General features: G+C 33.2%; 1 protein-coding gene across 4 annotated transcripts in view; it reads right to left on the bottom strand.

Annotated features, from left to right (window-relative positions):
- LOC117174672 (G-protein coupled receptor moody-like) overlaps positions 1 to 13,143 on the bottom strand; it is a 52,458-nt gene extending 39,315 nt beyond the window's left edge. For all 4 annotated transcript variants that reach the window (XR_004467334.1, XM_033363967.1, XM_033363965.1 and 1 more), the window contains exon 1: positions 12,566 to 13,143. The gene's annotated coding sequence lies outside the window, so the exon portion shown is untranslated. The remainder of the gene's footprint in view (positions 1 to 12,565) is intronic.

Genomic DNA, 13,143 nt, shown 5'->3' on the forward strand with positions numbered 1-13,143 from the left:
ATATATCTAGTCGGGAGTGGTGCTGACTGAAAACAGATGATTTGGAGCGATTCGCGCGCCATATGTTGGTCATTCTAAGGACTTATTGAACTATCCTCGTATGATGAGAATTAAAGCGAGATATCCGCTTTTCATTTAAAGATAGCAAGAGCAGGTCATGAGATGCAAAGATCTCGCGTGTCCCACTTACCCTACAGAGTCTCAACGTGTTTTTTTTATTTAGAACAAGCAATATAAGTGGCAAGATTCAAGGCATCGTGTGTCGCACTACCCCGCTTGGTCGGGACAGTAATACCAAAGGTAACTTAACTGGGAATTAACAGTCGGTATTGGGACGGTACTGTCGGTGGTACAATAACTGTACTGGCGCGTTACTGGTACTACTTCCAAACGTAACTCGGCTGGGTGATGACAGTTGGCACTGGAGCGGTATCGCAGATGGGACTAGCTTGTATCAAAGGTTTGTACTGGCGCGGTAATGGTATTTCTATGCTGATTGTAACTAACTCGACTAGGAGTTGACAGTCAGTACTGGCGCGGTACAGTATTTAGCCAGTACTGGGCTAGTACTTACATTTGGTACTGGTGCGGTACCCTCTGTTAATAATGGTCTAGTACTGGCTCAACCAATACTGCAAACTCGGCGAGGTACTGACCTGTAGTACTGGGCCACCACTAAAGTTCACTGCTGCAGATTAGTACTGGGCAGGTACTGGTCAGTCTCCAAGTGATAACGAAGGTATCTCAGGTCGAAATACACCACCCGACCAGTACTGGCCCTGTACGGCTTTCCGAAGTTCCAGTACTGGCTGGATTTACTGGGCTAGTTCTAGCCAGTCCTGGTTTGTAATGCTTGACGGTACTGGCAAACCACTGGCGTGCCAAAATGCCGGAGTTAATTTTAAAAATAATAAAAAATTATTTAATTGTTTTAAAGACCATCCATTCATCATCATACGACTGCATATCGTCCGAATATTATTTAAAATTACAAAAATATAATTTTCAAAATATTTGTTTAATTTTGACACACACTATTTCTATAATCTAAAGATATGACAAAAAGGGAATTTAAAAAATTAATAATAATTGACCGCGAGTATTTTGTCAATACATGTTAATGGCACTGTTTAGAATGAATGCATATGTTACATTCTTAAACATTGAATTACAAATGAAATTTCTAACGCTACGGGGTTTCAAACCTACATCTATATACCTAAATCTATCTATCGCCTAGCAGTCGAGAGTGATAACCACTGTTCTAAACCGACAAGTTGAAACTCTATGAAAAAGCCATCCTTATAAGCTACAGTTCAGAAAAGTTAAAACAACAATTGTTCAATTCTTTTTTCTCGTTAATCTTTTTATAATCATACGACATCAAATAGATATAAAATAAACTAACTGGTCACGGAAATATAAACAAAATAATCGTTAAATAAATAATTTAAATCGACTGCAATTTTTCTTCGTGTAATATTTTATTTTTTCGCGTTTTAGATCATTTTAAAAGTTCTGATAATAACATTTAATGAGCATTTAAAATTTGTATCGACAAAACTTAGAAATTTTACCACGTTGCGCAAAATTTTTTTTAATAGCAATTTTCTTTAAACCTTCGTGTAAGGTTTTGCTTGTTAGGTGTTTAAGACTATTCTACAACGATTAAGACATACATCCAATGTAATTTTTTCTGAACATTTACAATTTTTCATGAAGGTGTTTTTTTTAGTTTGTTTTTGTACTACTGGCATAGTACCATCCTGGTCGTGCAGGCAACGTTCTGCCAGTACTGGGCGAACCACCGGCTGCCTGTACTGACTTGTAGTACCTTGCCAGTGAATAACGTTGGTACTGGCGTGGTACTGGCGAAACTCCCAATGATAACTAAGTTCTGTACTGACTCACAATACTGGACCAGTATAAACTGTTGTTACGGGCGCTGGAAGGCTTAATCCCCTAATGATATTTAAATTCTTTACTGATTTTCAGTACTAGGCCAATACAGTAGTACACCATTATGATGCTAACCGTGGGTTGAACTTTTGTGTTAGTATTTGACCAGTAATACGTATCTGTACTGCGCCAGTAGTAGACCCAGTATCAAGCCAACCACTGGCTGAACTCTCATGTCGCCCAGTAATGCATATTACTACTCAGCCAGTAGTAGACCAGCATGGTGCCAACCGTTGGTTGAACTCTTGTGTCAGTATTTGACCAGTAATACGTATGAGTACTGCGCCAGTAGTATACCACTATCAGGCCAATCGTTGGCGGAAGACCTGTGCCGGCATTTCATCGGTGGTGACGGTCAGGACTGGGCCAATTGTAAACCAGTATGGCGCTAACCGTTGGCGGAAGACCTGTGTCGGTATTTCATCGGTGGTGACGGTCAGGACTGGGCCAGTTGTAAACCAGTATGGCGTTAACCGTTGGCGGAATTCTTGTGTCAGTATTCTACCAGTAATGACAGTCAGTACTGAGCAAGTCGTAAACCACTATTATGCCGATAGTTGGTACAGCACTAACAGCCAGTACTGGTATTTATTCTGGATTACAACTGTATTACATCCGACTTTTCCCCCTGGGTACTTATTATTAGTTCATGGTTGTCGCTGTTAATTTTTCTGCATATAGCAAATAAAATTCCGAATGCACGCTGAGGGGATTTGAAGTTGGAAACTTCGCATAAGTAAACCTGAAACTACGAAGTATTTCATCGTCCCGAAATTCGGAATGATTACTTAGTCTACTATCTGTCTAAAAAATCTAGGCACCTCGATTGTTGTACAGATTTTTGCGAATATCTCAGCAAAATTTTTTTTTTTAATATAAGACAACATGCATATTGCAGGTGAAGGTGTTGCCAATACTGATACACAGTTTCAAAATATTCAGATGATTAGCGAGTATTCCCTGGCGAATGAAAGGTGAAAAAGTACCACAATCATATTATCATTTCCGAATACTCAACTTTGAATAGCTCTAAGTCACTGAAAATAAATTATTAAAATTTTGAAAAATATATGGTTTCGTTGGCCCTTTCTTTGCACAGTGGTGAAATTTAGAGACAAAAATATTCATTTGTCAATAAGTTGTTAACAAAAACGTAGGGAGGTGTCATCTCCGAAGCAAAGGGACGTAGAGAGATGGTTTTTGAAGCAAATTACACATGTTTGGCTTCTGACAGCGTTGTATATATTTTCTACGAGCGAAAAGTTGTACTTGAATGTTAAAAAATTATTTTCTTCTTGGAAAAATACAAAAGACTACGATAATCCAGGCAACCGCATTCTCAGGAGGGCACTTTGCTGATGCTACTGCTACGCGTGCAATACGACCTTCTCTCGTACTTAGGCTATGCAGGATTTATTCAGGTCATATTTAGAACTTCTTTTTAAATTTATAGAGTGACTTGATGTAAGCCCACAGTCTGGCTACAGGATACTTTTAAGATTATGCAACGGCTTGCTGTTAGCCTACCGCCTAGCTAAAAACTAGTTTCTAAACCATGCAGTGGCTTGATGTTAGCCCATAATATCGCTTCCGACTATTTTCAAAACTACATTGGGTCTAACTTGTAGTTCTGTAAGTAGTTCGTTTTAAAGATATCAAGGTATGCTAGTTTTTAGCGGAGCTGGTCGTCTTTATGTTACACCTTGAAGCAAGTCCACTTTTGTTTTCGAATCAAGACTTTTTTTTCTGTGTTATGTCTCATATTTATGGAATTTTTTTCTTCTGAGATTTTCATGAGAATCTGTAGAAAAATCACGATGCCTATATTTTTAGACAGATAGTAGTCCAAACTTTTCATAACTGTAAAAGCGCAGCCAAAAAGCGGCGCTACAAAGAAAAAAAATGTCTTGATTCGAAACTAGAAGTGGGCTTGTTTCAAGGTGTAACAAAAAGAAGACCAGCTCCGCTAAAAACTAGCATAGCTTAAAATCTTTAAAACGAACTACTCATAGAACTACTAGTTAGACCCAATGTAGTCTTGAAAGTAGTCAGTAGCAATATTATGGGCTAACATCAAGCCAATGCATGGTTTCGAAACTAGTTGTTAGCTAGACGGTAAGCTAACAGCAAGCCGCTGCATAATCTTAAAAGTACACTGTAGCCAGACTGTGGGCTTACATCAAGTCACTCTATAAATTTAAAAAGAAGTGCTAAATATGACCTAAATAAATCCTGCATTATAAATAGAATTACACCCAAAAAAACAGTCTCTTTGAAATAAAAGAAACTTTGGTTTGATATATTATTATCATTGAATATATTAATATGTGTTGACGTAGTTTAATTAGGTCCATTGTGCGCAACTATGGAAGCCTTTATCAACAATTTGACACGCACGCTTCCACTGGCAAAGTATTATGCCATTTTTAAGACCCGGAATTAGTCCGACTTTTTCATGTAGGACAATGGATTCCGACCTCAATTTTTTGCCTACACGTAAGGCTTTTGAGCTTTTTTGAGTACACATTTTTTTCAATATAAATTATGAATCAAACTGAGCAAAATTTGAACTCTTTATTATTATAATAGAGGTTATTTTCATCGCTTTTTAACATAGAAAAAATTTGAAAAAAGTGTATAGTTGAATCATTTACAATTTGCAAGATGCTTTACAGTGAAAACATATCTCTTTACTTAGAGTTAACAAGTCGACAATTTAGCTTATTCAAAATGAATAATAGTATTCAAATTCAATTGAATTTATTGCAATTTCTTAAAATTAAATTTAATTAGATTTTAGTCAATCCAAACTACTTGAAATGCATTTAAGAGAATTTCAGCGAATTCAAGCAGATTGAAGAGTACATAAATTAATTCAATCAAATTTTATAGAATTCAAACGAATTCGACAAAATTTAAGAGAAATATAACGAATTTAATATCATTCAGAGGAACTTAACGCGAGTACAGGATAAGCCATGGAATCCATGAGAATTCAAGTGAGTTCTAGAAAATTGAAGAGAAATCATGATAATTCCAGACAATTAAACTGAATTCACAAGAATTCAAGCGAATGCTAGGGAATTAAAGTAGATTTCGACGGTAATTCACTTTCTAAAATATTACGATAAATTTAAGAGAATTTGTAAGAAGAATTATTCCGAACCTTGAATAAGCATACATCTTCGAACTGTCAGCTGTACAGAAAGAGTACCTACATTTAAAAAAGGTAGTGCCTGTAAATTTATATGTCCGGATCAACCAATTCCCCCTTCCCATTTTCAGGCCCCCACCCTTTGCCAGGACCAGTGTGGAAAAATTGCGTAACAGAATTGAATCATTTTAAAGCCAGAACAGTCTTATCTAGCCTTTGTATTCATGGAACGCTATCCTGGCGCTATCCTGGCGCTGTTTAGCTTTGCTGAGTGTTTGGTTAAAAGCTTTCTGCTATTTTGTCCCAGTGCAAATTTCATTTAGTTTTCAGACAGATTGGCAGTTTAAACTTGAATAATAAAATTACAGGAGTGTTTCAAAAAACAATAGTTTTGAAATAAAAGTTTCAGAAAATCACAAAACATAATTGCAGAAAAGCCGAAATAGTGATTTAATGCACTTTATTACATGTTTAAGATAATAAACAATAATAATTGAACGTGATTAAAATCCTATTATAAAAACTGTATTCTTAACAATGATTTCTATTTAACAAATGTTGAAAAAGCGTTTGCTTTAAATTGAATCAAATAGTAAATTTATAACAAATTTATATTAATTGTAACATAGGTATAATAAATCTATGTATTATATTCATAATATTCCATAAAATAACATTTTAACCTATTAATTATTTAAAATAATAAACAATAATTATTTCGTAGCCTAATCCTAAGTAAACTCATACAATCTTTATTATTTACTATGATTTTTCCACACATTAAGCACTTTTAATGGTTAAAACTGGTTAATATTTTTTTAAAATATATATTACGCTAGAGTGAAAAAGTAAATTGATGAGCGGATTACAGTGTTGTTTAAAATCATGCTTCTCTCACATTAACTCCTTTTATGCAATTATGATACACACATTGAATTTCTTGAGCATATGGTTTTAAACAGATATTTGGAAGCATACTTCTTTTTAAGTCTTCTTGTTCAATTTTATTACACAATCTGACTTTGTAAAGTTGATGTTTTTCAAATTTCCTTCCAAAACTAAAAACAATTATACAAGTAAGAATTGAAATGAAGAAGTATAAAAATGTTTATACATTGCACGTCCCTGGCACAAGAATCTTTCACGGTTAGCAATTATTTTTCTCGGTCAACGAGCAGTACACCGACAGCACATAGGTAAAGGAATTCCTGACAATATTGACGTCATCAAATGATTTCCGAGTTAATCGTATGAATGGTAATGAATGAGTCAACTTGACTCATGGTGAAAGTACTATTATCTACGCCTGCTATAGTCTATACTATACTGGATGGAGTCAAGTGTTCAGGTTTGGCTACCATTTACGAAGCCATTATGCAGTTAATGTATAAAGATAACTGCTAATAGATGTCAGACAATTTTGACACTCTACATTAGCTGGCACAATGTAAAGCGATATGTGAAGCCATGGATCTCTCGGTCGACTAACCGAGCATGCTTCTTTCGGACAAGACGTGTATGCATAATGATATCTGCTATAGGAGTGCAAAAACGCAATTGACCTGCATTAATTCACAGAATGTTGAGATGCAGGTCGCGACTTCAATTGCCAGAATGTAGATCATTATCATGACTTTAACCCATTTTTCAAGATTTAAGAATGAAAATGCAATAAGTTCCCTGGGTCTAAGCTTATTGAGATTTCGAAATACCTATATTTTTCAAAGATGAACAATTTTTATTTGAATTATTTTAAAGTCGTTTTAAATTTAGTTTTTGAAACTGAAACTCTTCTATACGATATATATTTCGATAAGGACTAACGTTACGAAAAATTCCATAAAGGAAGACAGTTCCAATTTTTTATTTTTATTTCCATACCGAAAATATGAAATTTGTTTTACGCTTTCCGAATTTCGATGAATCTAGACACGGCCTTCTTTTAAATTAAAGTCCTTCATTTTAAGAAAATAGAGAATTGTTTTATAAACAGGGTAATTTATAAAAAAACACACAGTTTGAAATGAAATAAAAATATTCCCTCTCATGGGGTAAACAAAAAACCTCAACATATTTCAAGCACTGTTTATTTCAAGGTCGATTTCTTTTTAAGAACTAAATCAATATTTAATGTTCATTTTCATATTTTTTAAATGCACTTCAAAGAATACATTTAACATAAATGAGGAATAATGTCTTAAGGTGTGAAAAACAGATGCAAATTGCATTTGTCATCAAGACGGCAGATTTACGTTCAAGAGATTCTGAAATACAAGTTTTATTACTGAAGGTCTATAAATAGATTTAAATTTTCTTCGTTATTTCTAAAAAAATTATTAATAAATCCAGAAATTAGTTCTTTCACTTAAACATCTTAAATGCCTAAATTGACATTGATGTATTTAAGTTATCGACGTGAACGGGGTTTGCTTGAAAATCTGAAGAATTATAGCGTGATTACTTCTGAACAAGCCTTTAATAATTTGATCAAACATAATTTTTTTCTAGATGTGGGATTTCAAAAAGGGTTTCATTGATCAAATCCTTGAAGTGAATACATTTTCTACATATCAAGAGTCAAGTCAAAAGAGCACTTTTCTCGTTTTTTGTCATCGTAAACATAAAGATGGATGTTGGAAAGTTGTGAGATCCTCATAAATAGTTTTACCGACCACGACATCCTGTATAACGATTCAAACGCGCGCAGACCCATTTTAATCAGACAAAGGAATACTCCTACGCTGGTATATTGATACTTAATTGCGGGAACGCGAGTAACAGATTAAAGACCGCAAGACTGATATATTTTGATAAGAATGTATTATTATAATATAATATTGCTACTTCTAGTCCAGCTAATGGTGATCGTTTTTTAAGTGTATTGTACAAATCGTGTCACAAGAAAATATGTTTTTTGTTAGGTACGCGAAGCACATTTTTCCTTGAGAAAGTCACGAACTAGTAGCTAATAGGTTTCGGATATGAAAAAAATTCATCAGATAATAATGTATTTTCGTAAATAATCTGCAAACTTTGAAAAAGAATTAAAGAACTCGATGTGTAAATCCTAAAATGGTTCATCACTTTCTTTTTCGTTAATAATTACAAAAATAATACAAGTGATTGGGAAAAGATTCTCAGAGCACGCACGAGCTTGCCCGACGTAATTTGGCGTTTGTGAATTTGCTATGATGTTAGAGCTCCTTCGGTTTCAACGAACACATTCTCATGACGTGTCTTGTTCTTCGTACTCGAATGAAATTTGTCTCAAACGCGATCTTTTCTATAATATGTTCAACTCTATTGCGTATTAAATGTATTTGACATTATTTTCGTGTATCTATGCCCAGGATTACATATTCAAATATTACAAAATACAATACAACTTTTATTCTGCAATCTTGAGTTTTTTTTAAATGTAGGGTGTTTAATTTTAATGTTATTTTTCACGATTAAAACAAAATTTAGGCGTCCTATCAAACAACAAGTCAAAGCGAATTTGTAGACATATACAATTTAGGCGAGCAGTTTTCTTCGATTAACATTTTATGGTATCTTTTGTCGTTTTAACAAAAGTTTATATTTTTAAAGTTATTTTTTACGATAAAAACAGAATCTGCGCATCCGAAAAAAACTAATTAAAAAAATAATTTTTTGATCTTTCTATAGGGAGAAGAACTTTGGTCTATTCAATTTATTGTATCCGCGCCTTTTCAAAAAATGATTAAAATCTTATTTATATATTTTTTTAGGGTGAAAATGTTTTGTGTTTTAATTTATTTCATAACTTGTATAGTTTGATCGCAAAATTGAATTTTGTACTTTTTTGTGGTTGAAACCAGAAACGTAGGTCAAGAAAGTCTGGTTACTGTACTTGACATTGCTTTTTGGTTCCTAACGACGTATGCTAAAGCGCAATGCACTCCGATTATTAGTTTTACAAAAGTTATCCAGTATATAACGATGACAACGACAGCCATACATGATAGTAACACCAGTGTTTTCGAATTCAGAGGTCTCAAAACGTGGAGATTTAAAAATGGTGAGAATATAAAAAATGTCTCCTTTTGTGACACGAAATGTATAATTGGCAATTGGTGACATTATTCGTCAAACTATACAAGTTCGAAAATTTTATCATTCATTATCATCGTATTTTATTGTCTAAGCCAAACTTTTTATGTGGTATCTGACATACTCTGTTTATCACAATTCGCATTATTTTAAATATTGTAAAATATACAGAAGTCGTCTAAATTGGGATAAAAAAGCAAACTTTCGTTATTCTTTTTTCGAGTATGAGTTACAGAACCATACATGTATAAATTCATGAATTAAGAAGTTATGAAAGCGATAACAAAGTAGGATTCAAATTCGAACGAAGTAATCTGTTTTTGTATTTCCTTCGGAAACGATGACTCCTTGCGGCCCAACACGCACAATAGGCGCTTTGCACCGAGTGAATGAGGCAATCTAATCTTTTCCGAACAGTTGTTCAATGAAACAACGAGCACACCTGGGGAACTGAATGTGCATAGGTGGCAAGCCCGAATCAGGATGGTGCAGTGGTTAGTAATGCAACACGTGCGAAGGAGAATTTATTCACTCACGTGTTCTCACGAGTCAAAGAAAATAGCTACGACTTACATGGACATGTTTGTTTTTGTAAGCCTCGATAGTCGAGATTATTGAATTTTAAATCTCACTCTTACGAGACACACTATAATAATTTACGAATTCTGATGTTAAACATACAATTAATATCCAGCCAAGAATGTCTTCCTTTTTTCTCTTTTTCATTTACCATTTATTGCAGGCTACTTGTATTTAATCATTTTGAGTAATTAAATGAAATATATAAGTTTATTCAGTTTCATTCCGAATTAAAACTTGCTGCCGAACAAGCTCCCGAAATATTGAGATTCTGAATGTAGGGGAAAAAGATTTGATCTAAAAATGTTAGCCAATTCAGAGTTATTTGTCCAAGAATTTTAAAGTTACAATTTCACATGTTTTAAAAATCGCCCATTGGTAGAAATTAAAAATCGATTTTTTTTTACGAAAATTGAAACTTGCTCCTGTGGTATGGGACGCTGAATAAGAATAGTAAACGTTTGATACCAACAAATTATTCTATTAGGAGGTGGTGACAAAGTTTAAATGTGGAACCCTATAGGATTTTTTTGCAATAAATACGAATCTGAAAGTGTTAAATGGATATCTGAAATAATTTTCGAGATATCGATTTTCTTACTTTTACAAAATCTGTGACCAATTGCAGGGGTGCTTTCCCGCCCCTATAAGACATGGGAAAAGAAGAAGGGGGCGACCTTTCATTATTTATGTGACCAGTCACAGGGGTTCCTTCTCGCTCCCCATGATGCATTGGAGAAGGATTAGGGGTGAGATCTGCATTATTCGATTATTCAATTTAACAGAAAAAATCGATATCTCGAAAACGATTCGACGTATTGATTTAAAAAAATCTGATTTTTCTCGCAAACAATCATTTTAGAATGCATATGAAAAAAGTTAAATAAAAAACTAAAGTAATTAATTTTGTCATAAAAATTGATATCTCGAAAACTATTCGAGACATCGATTTAAAAATGTCAGATTCGCGATTTTCGCATAAAATCCTATGGGAATACACATTAAATAATTTGTTCGCCACGGATATCCTAATCTCTCCAATATTTATTGGAATTAATAAAGTTTTCGTTTGTTAAACAATGGAATATGGTTATTATATGGAAACAAGATATTTAGCTGATTCAGAAAAAATACCAGGTGCGGATATCCATCGTGGCGAAACCGACAATCCCCCCCCCCCCCAAGTTTTTTTAACTTACCTTTATTTACTTCTTTTTCACTGCAAAATTCAAATCAAATCTTTAAAATATTTCAAATTTCCGTAAAACGTTTAAAAGCTTTGAACATTCCTTAGAATAATTTTAATCCTTCGAAATTATATGAATTACCTTTAGATCTGTTGCCATTTACAAATAAATAATATGTTCACTTTTTTAACCTAGTAACATTTAAAGGAAAGGAACTAGGCTTTTTTAGATGATAAAGAAAAACCCTAAGTTCGAAACAATTCTGATAAAATTACAGGTCGAATTGATAAAATAAAAAAATTTTTATTTTAATTTCAAATAATTTAAGTTTGGGTGAATTCTAATGTTTAGAATTCTTTGTAGTTTATTATTCAACATTTAAATTGCACATAGCTTTCTATTCATATATAAGCACAGGCGTCACTTTGCCCATTTTAAACGTGATAAACGTCAAATTAATTTTTTAAAATAAATTCTCTAACTTTTCGAGGAATTCTCGAATTTTTTAAAAATTGTCCATACATTTTTTCGAGAAAAATTCCGTAACTCTGAAGTGAATCTTTGTAATGTTGTCAAATTTCCCCTTCTATATGGCACGAAAAAATCCCTAACTTGTACGCAAATTTCCGAACTTTAAGTAAATATTGCCCGCAGTTTTTTAGGAAAAACTTTATCTGAATTCCCCAACTTTTATGCAATTTTCTCTACAGTTTTTTAGGGAAAATGCACTAACTTTCAAGTAAATTCCTACATTTTACCGAAATTTTTGACTTATTAGCGTCTCAATAATTCTCATAAAAACCGCCGAGAAATGTATTATGGTATTGACCCTCATTGAAGGACCCTCAAAAAGTGTATTAAAGGTTGATTTTTCAAATCGTTCAAAAGTAGCGTGCCTACGACATTCAGGAAACTAAACATTCATACGTATATGCACACATGCATTCATACTTATATACACCTGCTGAAAAACTGTTATCATTTCCGGAATCTGCGAGAACTGAAATGCTCCATTACACCTTAATGAATATGAATGTAAAAAGGAAGATTTGTGTCAATGCTATATTAAAATACGATGCATATCATTGATTATTTTTTAATCAAATTCACTCAAAAATGATTAATTAGTTTTTTTTTTTTAATTTTCTTTTAATACATTTAAGACCGATACAATTTTCATCCTTTTAAAGAATTTGTGTTTTAAATCAGTCCTACTGGGGCTTATCAAATAAAAAGTATATTAATTATCTAAAATATTTGACAAATTAAAGAAAAATATGAATAAAAATGATCAATAATAATAATTTTAGAATTAAAGAAATATCATTATAAAATTGTGTTAAGGTGTTATTAAAGTATTACACAACTCACTTTAGGCCTTAGGGTGTTGGGTGGGTCTTCATAAGTTTGCAAGAAGTGCGATACCTCAAGAAATATAAATTAAAGCTAGACAAATTGAAAAGTAAGTGGACTTTATAAATATTTAATATTTTCCTTATATTCTATTCATAATCTGACATCCCCATGAAAAATCTGTCAGAGAGAAATAGGGTATTTTGCTCCCCCAGTGCGCAGCATTGGCCTTAGATTTGGACAGAGGAGGGACTCTTACCCTAATTTCTGCCTATTCAGGCCCGTCTTTCTTTGTAGGAGATGCTTTCCTCGATGCTGGACCGATTTCAGATCCACATGTTTTTCAGTCAACAGGACCCCACGGATCGACACATTAAGTGCTTAAAATTACCACCATTAACAAAACACTTCACTTTAGAAAACTAATTAATTATTTATAAATTATCAATTGTTATAATTCATAATGCACTCTATATTTTCAATTCTTCAGAATTGCCACTTCACAGAATCCTAAACCACGGATGACACATTCATGTTAATCCCTCTTCAGATCCGGCAAATATCAGCTTTTCAATGAAAATGAAGATCTACATTAATTCACTTATTCTTTTTCCTTTTTTTAAAGAAAAATTTTGATTGGCTCATAGACCTTGTCACATTTTAGTAGAAACTTTAATGCACTCTTTCATGTTTTTGAATTAATAATAATATATGAAAGATAAAATTGTGAAAATTAGTGTTCATTTGCGTGGCACTGTGTATAAGTTATTAATTTTGTTTGGTTTAAGTCAATGGCTAGAAATTTTAAACGTAATTTTGTGCACCTTCGAGTGTTCC

This window comes from Belonocnema kinseyi, chromosome 6 (assembly GCF_010883055.1).
Source record: "Belonocnema kinseyi isolate 2016_QV_RU_SX_M_011 chromosome 6, B_treatae_v1, whole genome shotgun sequence".
In the NCBI taxonomy this organism is placed as follows: Eukaryota; Metazoa; Arthropoda; class Insecta; order Hymenoptera; family Cynipidae; genus Belonocnema; species Belonocnema kinseyi.